This window comes from Heterocephalus glaber, unplaced genomic scaffold (genome assembly GCF_053883595.1).
Source record: "Heterocephalus glaber isolate CG9 unplaced genomic scaffold, H.glaber_assembly_v1.0 deba00001509, whole genome shotgun sequence".
Taxonomy (NCBI): Eukaryota; Metazoa; Chordata; class Mammalia; order Rodentia; family Bathyergidae; genus Heterocephalus; species Heterocephalus glaber.
In genome coordinates, this window is record NW_028258325.1 from 14419803 (window position 1) to 14428029 (window position 8227).

The 8227-nt window shown below is 36.7% G+C and overlaps 1 pseudogene; it reads left to right on the top strand.

Annotated features, from left to right (window-relative positions):
* The first annotated feature begins 6249 nt into the window (after nucleotides 1-6249).
* On the top strand, nucleotides 6250-7541 carry LOC101711893 (transmembrane protein 184C pseudogene; annotated as a pseudogene).
* The last annotated feature ends 686 nt before the right edge of the window (nucleotides 7542-8227 follow it).

Genomic DNA, 8227 nt, shown 5'->3' on the forward strand with positions numbered 1-8227 from the left:
TTTCAGAGAAGAGGTCTTTGATTTCATTTGTTAGGTTGATTCCTAGGTATTTCAGTTTCTTGGATGCTATTGTGAAAGGAATTGTTTGCCCTATTTCTGTCTCAGTGAGTCTATTGTTTGTGTAGAGGAAAGCTATTGATTTTTGTGTGTTGACCTTGTATCCAGCTACTCTACTGAATTTAGTTATTAAGTCTAGAAGACTTTTGGTGGAGTTCTTGGGGTCTTCTATATAGAGTATCATGTCAGCTGCAATTTGACTTCTTCATTTCCTGTCTATATTCCTTTTATTTCTTTCTCTTGTCTACTTTCCATGTAATGTTTCCAAAACTATATTGAACAGGAGTGGTCATAGTGGACAACTGTGTCTTGTTCCTGATTTAATGTGAAGGATTTTCAGTTTTTGACCATTTAGTATGATATTTGCTGTTGGATTTTCATAGATAGCTTTTATCAGATTGAGGTAGAGACCATCTATTCCAATTTTTTGTAGGTTTTTTTATCATAAATGCATGTTGGATTTTGTCAAATGCTTTGTCTGCATCTATTGAGATGATCATCTGGTTTTTTTCCTTGGCTCTATTGATATAATGTATTACATTGATTGATTTGTGTATGTTGAACTGTCCCTGCATCCCTGGGATGAATCCCATTTGGTCAGGGTGTATGATCTTGTTGATGATCTTTGCATTCTATTTGCCAGTATCTTATTAAGGATTTTTGCATTTATGTTCATTAGTGAGATTGGCCTCTAGTTCTCTTTTTCAGTTGAGTGTTTCTCCACTTTGGGGGATCAAGGTGATGCTTGCTTCCAGGAATGAATTTGGGAGTATTGCTTTACTTTCAATTTTATTGAAGAGTTTAAACAGTAGTGGCAGTAGTTCCTCTCTAAATGTCTTGTAGAATTCAGCAGTGAAGCCACCAGGACCTGGGCTTTTCTTAGTTGGTACATTTTTAATTACATTTTCAATTTCATTGGTTGATATTAGGTCATTTAGAATTTTTATGTCATCTTCATCCAACTTTGGTAATTCATACATGTCTAGGAATCTGTCCATCTCCTCTGTGCTTTCCATCTTACTGGGATATAGATTCTTGAAGTAGGTATTGATGATCCTCTGGATTTCTTCTGGATCCTTTATAATTTCATCCTTTTCATTCCTAATTGCATGGATTTGGGCCTTTTATTTCCTTTTTCTGATAAGGTTGGCTAAGGGTTTGTCAATTTTGTTTATTCTTTTGAAGAACCAACTCATGGCTTCATTAATTTTTTGTATCATTCTCTTAGTCTCCATTGAATTGATTTGTGCTCTGATCTTTATAATTTTCTCCCTTGTATGAGCTTTGGGTTTGTCCTGCTCTTCTTTTTCTAGAAGCTTGAGGTTCAGCATCAGGTTGTTTAATTGGCCTCACTCTGTTTTCCTAATATGAACATTTATTGCTACGTATTTCACTTGTACAACTGCTTTCAGTGTGTCCCATAGATTCAGATATGTTGTACTGTCATTGTCATTCAATTTAAGGAACTGTCTGATTTCTTCTTTAATTTCCTCTGTGACCCATTGGTTATTCAAAAGTATGCTGTTCAATTTCCTTTTTTTTATGAAATTCTTTAGGTTTATTTTGCTATTCATCTCCAATTTCATCGCATTATGGTCTGATGATATACAAGTGATAACTTTAATTTCTTTGCACTTACTTAAACATGTTCTATGAGCGAGTATGTGGTCTATTTTGGAGAACGACCCATGTGCAACTGAAAAGAATGTGTAATTTGATTTTGTGGTTGGAATACTGTAAACATCTGTTAGGTTCATTTGTTCAAGAGTTCGATAGAGTTCTAGTATTTCATTACTTATTTTTTGTCTAGTTGATCTATTTGTGACAGTGGGGTATTGAGGTCCCCCACTACTATTGCATTAGTGCATGTATGATTTTTCGTGTCCTTTAGTATTTGTTTTCCATAGTTAGGCATAGTAGTATTTGGTGCATGTATATTTATGATTGTCATCCCTTCCTCTTGGATTGTTCCCTTTACAAGGATGTAATGCCCTTCTTTGTCTTTCCTAATCAGTGTGGGTTGGAAATCCATTTATTCTGCGAACAGGATAGCTCCTCCTGCTTTTTTTTAGGTTCTGGTTGAATGGAGTATTATTGTTTTCCACTCTTTAACTTTCAGTCCATGAGTTTATTTTTGAATTAAGTGTGTTTCTTGTATGCAGCATATTGTTGGATTTTGCTTCTTGACCCATTTTGCTAGTCTGTTTCTTTTGATTGGTGAGCTGAAACCATTAACATTTATGTTTATAACTGATATGTATTGACTTATTATTTTCAGATCTTTTTGTTTTTGTTGGACCCTCTCCCTTCACATTTAATTTCTTGTCATGCCCAATGTATTAATTTTGCTGGGCTTCATGGATTTGTGATCCTCATTGTCTTTTCCTAGGATATAGTCTAAAATTTTTTGGAGCACTGGTTTGGTATTCATGAAGTTCCTAAGGTGCTCTTTGTCATGAAAGTATCTTATTTCTCCATCAATTTTGAAAGATAGTTTTACAGGGCATATCAATCTGGGTTGGAGGCTGTTTTCCTTTAGGGATTGGAATACATCACTCCAAGCTTTTCTTGCCTTGAGTGTTTGCACTGAGAAGTCTGCTGTGATTCTGATGGGCTTTCCTTTGTATGAGATTTGTTTTTTGTTTTTTTTTCTCTGACTGCTTGTAGAACTTTGTTCTTCTGTTAGAATCAAATGCCTATGTGTAGATTTTTTTTGTTCAAGACTAGTTGGAGTCCTATATGCCTCACATATCTTTATGTCAAGTTCTTTTCCCCTGCTTGGGAAGCTTTCTGCCATTACTTCTGTGAAGTTTTTTCATATCATCTGCACTCTTTCTTGTTTCTTCATTGACTGTGATCAGTCTTATGTTATTCTTCTTTGTATCATCCAGCATCTGCTGTATTGATTTCTCATGGTTCCTTGCAATTTTTCTTTTCCTGGTCACTAATTGCAAATCTTATCTTCTATATCTGAAATTCTGTCCTCACATTGGCTCATTCTGCTATGTAGACTTTAAATGGAGTTTTTAGTCTCCTGGAAATCTGTTTGCATCTGTTTTATGGATTCCATTTGTTTCCTATGTTGGGGTTCCATCATGTTCCTCAGCTCATCTCTAGATTTATCAATCAGGTCTTACACTATGAGCACAGTCTCTGCTGTTATCTATGAAATTATTTCTGATTTCATTTTTTCCAGATCCTCTTTTGTTGCCAGTTCAGGGAGTCCAGGTGGTTGAGTATTAGAGTATTCCATCTCATTTCCCTTTGTGATTGGTGTAGGTGATCTGGAAGTCTGGTTTTGAGACTTATTTAAGTGTCTTCTCAGTTTGGTGGGGGGGTGCTCTTGGTGCCCACACAGCTCACCTCCTCTGTGCTGGGAGCAGTGGTACAGCAGCCCGGAAGCCCCTTCCTCTGTGCTGGAAGTAGTGGAATGGCAGCCAAGAGGACCCTTTGTCTGTGCTGGGATTGGTGGAACGGTGGCATGGAAGCCCCTTCCTCTGGGCTGGGAGCAATGGAATGGTGGCTGGCATGCCCCTTTCTCTGCTCTGGGAATGGTGGAACAGCAGCCCAGAGGCCCCTACCTCTGGGCTGGGAGTGGTGGAACGGTGGCCTGGAAGCCCCTTCCTTTGGGCTGGGAGCCATGGAACGGCCAAGAATGCTATCTTTGATTAAGGAGAAACCTTGTATGAAGCAATTTTAAGAATGAAATTGGCCCTCTTGCTTTCAATATAATCTCTTGCTCAAAGCCTTCTTAACTAATTCTGTATGCTTGTGTACCTTCTTTCATTATTTAAAATGATTAAGTCAGTTCTAGGTGAAGTATTCCATAACTACTTTACAGAAGGCACAAGAAGAAAATTATACTTATGGCTACAAAATCATGGCTGAGGTTTCCTGAGTACAAAAGACTTATGAAAATTGATCCATTTATAGTTTGTGAATATATGCACTTTTATAGAGTCATGGAAGAGAAGCACAATTAACTGTAAACCTTGTTGCAAAATTTATCTTTGCTAATAAACAATGATTCTCATTTTGTTAAGCATATTCTATTTAAAATAGGATTTTGAGGATGTTCCCATTCTTTGCTTCCTTGTGAACCCATTAGCCAAGTTCAAAAACAGACCCACAAGTTTATCTTTAAAGAATTAATTCACTTGATATATATTCTTCCTCCAGTAATTTTGATTTTTGTTTGAGAGTGTGTGCGGGACAATGCCTCAATCTGGAAGTCCGAGAACCTGGCTTCTCATTCTAGTTCATCTGCTTCTGCTGTCTACCTCTTATTTGCTTATGCATATCTTAAATCTTCCCAAATGGATTTATATAAATTTGGTTTGTTCAGTCTAAATGCTATGTTCCAGAACCCAGGAATGTAAAAGAGCATCATGAGAGCAAAAGAGGAGGGCCAATAGTGTGGGTTTTCAACTGAAAGATGTGGAAGAAGAGAACTCCTTTCTAATGACAAAAATGGCTCGTAATTGTCCACAATGATTAACAAAGGAAGATTTCTGCTCTTGTTTCCCATTTCAACGTTCCCTGAAATATATACCTATCTAAATCAGAGAAGAATTTAATCAGTAGGAGTTTTTGACTTAAACCTTTCTTAAATGTCATATCTTAAATGTGAAAAATATGCACTTTACATTTTTGTGCTAGGAACATTATGAACATGACTACAGGCAGAGTGGCCCCCACAATATGAGTGATATTGTCTTAGATTGGTACTTATGCACTGGTTTGTTGTTTTCAAGTTTAAGTTCCTGTTTAAATTGGAATATTATTTTGTACATAATTTGAAATTCTTAAAGTCCATCAGAAAGCAAATGACTATATTATTTTCAGAAATTAACAAGCTACTTGCTCTCATTCCTTCTCCTGTCAAAAGAACTACTGCATAAATTGTAATAGACAATGGCAGAATTTTTTCCCGCAGTGTGGTTTGCAAAGGTGTTAAAGTTCTATAAGTAACCTTCACTGCATAATCACTATGGGACTGTAATTCTCATAGATAGTCCTGAACTTCTGGTTTCTATCCAATAGAAACATCCAACAGAAGCATGGTGGAAAGCTCATATTTCAAAAATGATCTGTAAAGTTTCCAGGATATAAACATATATGATCCATGGAGCTATGCTCTCCAAACTCTCTTAGGAAAACCTACTTCAGTGAGGAACATAGTTGAAAGGCAGATTCCAGCTGTGATAGCTTTGGATTCACAGCATCATTCACCTTTAGAAGCCACTCCTCAACCAGTGATTGAGCGTAATAGTCTACAATTCTAGCTCATTTATTCCTGAAGCACCATCGTTCACAACACTGATTCACATTTGTGGGATTTACTTAGAACTTTGTTCCAATCTGAGCCCATTCTTACTCAGTCATCCTTTCTTCTCCTCTCCTTTCCAACTTGTAAGGACAGCATCAAAGACAGAAGATTCAAGCTGATAATGCTTGTCCCATCCTTCTCATCATTTGCCTCTTACAATAGTGATCAATATGTTAGTAAATCTCTTGCATATCTGACTGTATTTTGGCATCTCAACTTAAAGGGCACAATCCAACACAGAAGGGAACAATGGCAGCTTTTATTCTATTGAAGAGAAACTTTCAACAGTATTATATGTCTATCTGTAAAATTAAAATACATTACCAAAACATATCATTTATCATCACTCTGAAGAGCATCATGAATTAAGATTTTCATTTATTCATCCATTCACTCATTCACTCAATGAACAATTACTTTATATAAGTCAGACAACAGAGATAAAATGCTATGCCAGAACAACATGGTCTCAGTCATCACAGAGCAGCAAGTCTTAAATATTATTCTGTTAATGGTCTCCTTGTGATGTGATAATATGCAGAAGACATAACTCAGTAAAATGTCAAGTGTATATAAGAGAATTCTGCCTAAATACTGGAGACTTCATGGGAATAATTTTTCTATCATGAATTCCTGCTTTCTTCCTAAATTCATTAACTTACATGATATGCCTGTCCCACTAAGTAGACTTCTTCCGTCTTCTTCCACACTCAGATTCCTGCTTTTGGTAACTTCTGTGAACCAGATGTTTTTCAACCTAGCTCTTTTGGTTTCTTCCTTACTTCAGAAATTAGAGACCAAAGGCGGAAATGGAAGTGAACCTACAGTCCAGCTTTGGCCTTGCTGCCTGCCACAGTAGGGCTTGTCCCATGCGAGGAATCTTTTTGCTGTTGACTATACCTATATCGCCGTGGGGGATCCTACAACACCTCGTGCATTACACACAACCTGAACTGCAAAAACCAATCGTAAGGGTTCTTTGGATGGTACTCATATATAGTTTAGTTAGTTGGGTAGCTTTGAAATATCCCAGGATTGCAATATATGAGGATACCTGCAGAGAATGCTATGAAGCTTATGTCATTTACAACTTTATGATATTGCTTACTAATTATCTAACTAATTGATATCCAAATCTGGTATTAATCCTTGAAGCCAAAGACCCACAGAAACATTTCCCTCCTTTATGTTGCTGTCCACCATGGGCAATGGGAGAAGTGTTGATATTTCGGTGCAAACTGGGTGTACTGCAGTACACAGTTGTCAGACCAGTCACCAGCATCATTGCTTTAATCTGTGACCTGCTTGGTACATATGATGAAGGAAATTTTGGCTTTTCAAATGCTTGGACTTACTTGGTTATAATAAATAATATGTCACAATTGTTCGCCATGTATTGCCTTCTGTTATTTTACAAAGTACTAAAGGAAGAACTGAGTCCAATCCACCCTGTTAGCAAATTTCTCTGTGTAAAGTTGGTGGTTTTTGTTTCTTTTTACCTTTTCCCAACATATAGGCAAGCAGTGGTCATTGCTTTGCTGGTAAAAGTTGGCGTTATTTCTGAGAAGCATACATGGGAATGGCAAACTGTAGAGGAGGTGGCCACAGGACTCCAGGACTTTATTATCTGTATTGAGATGTCCCTGGCCACAATTGCTCATCATTACACATTTTCATACAAACCATATGTCCAAGAAGCAGAAGAGGACTCACGCTTTCATTCCTTTCTCTCCATGTGGGATGTTTCAGATATCGCAGATGATATTTCTGAACAAGTAAGGAATGTTGGACAGACAGTCAGGGGACATGCTAGGAAGAAGTCTTTTCCTGAGGACCAAGATCAAAATGAACATACAAGCTTATTATCTTCCTCATCACAAGATGCAATTTCCATCGCCTCTTCTATGCCACCTTCACCCATGGGTCACTACGAAGGGTTTGGACACACAGTGACTCCTCAGACTACACATACAATGGCTAATATACCTGATGAAATACTTAATGACACTACAGAAGAGAAAAAAGCACCTTCAGATAAATCTGTGGACTCCTGAATAATGTGCAAAAGAAAATCATGCTACATCCATGTTATTTCAGCACCTGGATTCCCACGGATTGGGATTTTGTGCTTGGGACAAGCCATAATGATGAAGAATTTCAAAACAAAGACAAGTGAAAAACCAGGTACAACTACTGTATATATACATGTATATGTAGATATACATACATATACATGTATATATGTATATCTACACATGTATATGTATATCTACATATATACATGTATATCTACATATATATACATATATGTATATATATGAGTTTTGTATATCATAATATTATAAATAATTGGTCCACATTCCCTAGACTTAAGACTTGATTCCTTAACCTTAGAGTTGCATACTGAGATCGTAGAAAATGCCTGCAACTAAAATGCTTCAGATACTACATTGCTTTATCAAGAGGATGGACATAAAAAAATGCTTCCTACCACTGCTGCATGAATATAATCCTCTGGACAGAAAGCATAATACAGAAATAAGACATAGTGGAATTTAATCATGTGCCATATAACCTTACCTAATAATTCTCTATTTCTCAACTGGATGTCTTTCTATAAATAAGAATTCATCATTTAAAAAAAAAGAAATTAGAGTCAAATCTCTGAAACACAGTCTGGCTTCTCTTGAATCATATTTTTCTCTCTGTGATTTTTCTTTGTGACTAATAAAAATCTCATTTCTCAAAAAGGATAATTTCTACAACATCCTAACCTCTGCCTCCCATGTCTATTTTACTACGTCATATTCTTATGCCTAACTCTGGCTCCTGAAGCACAGA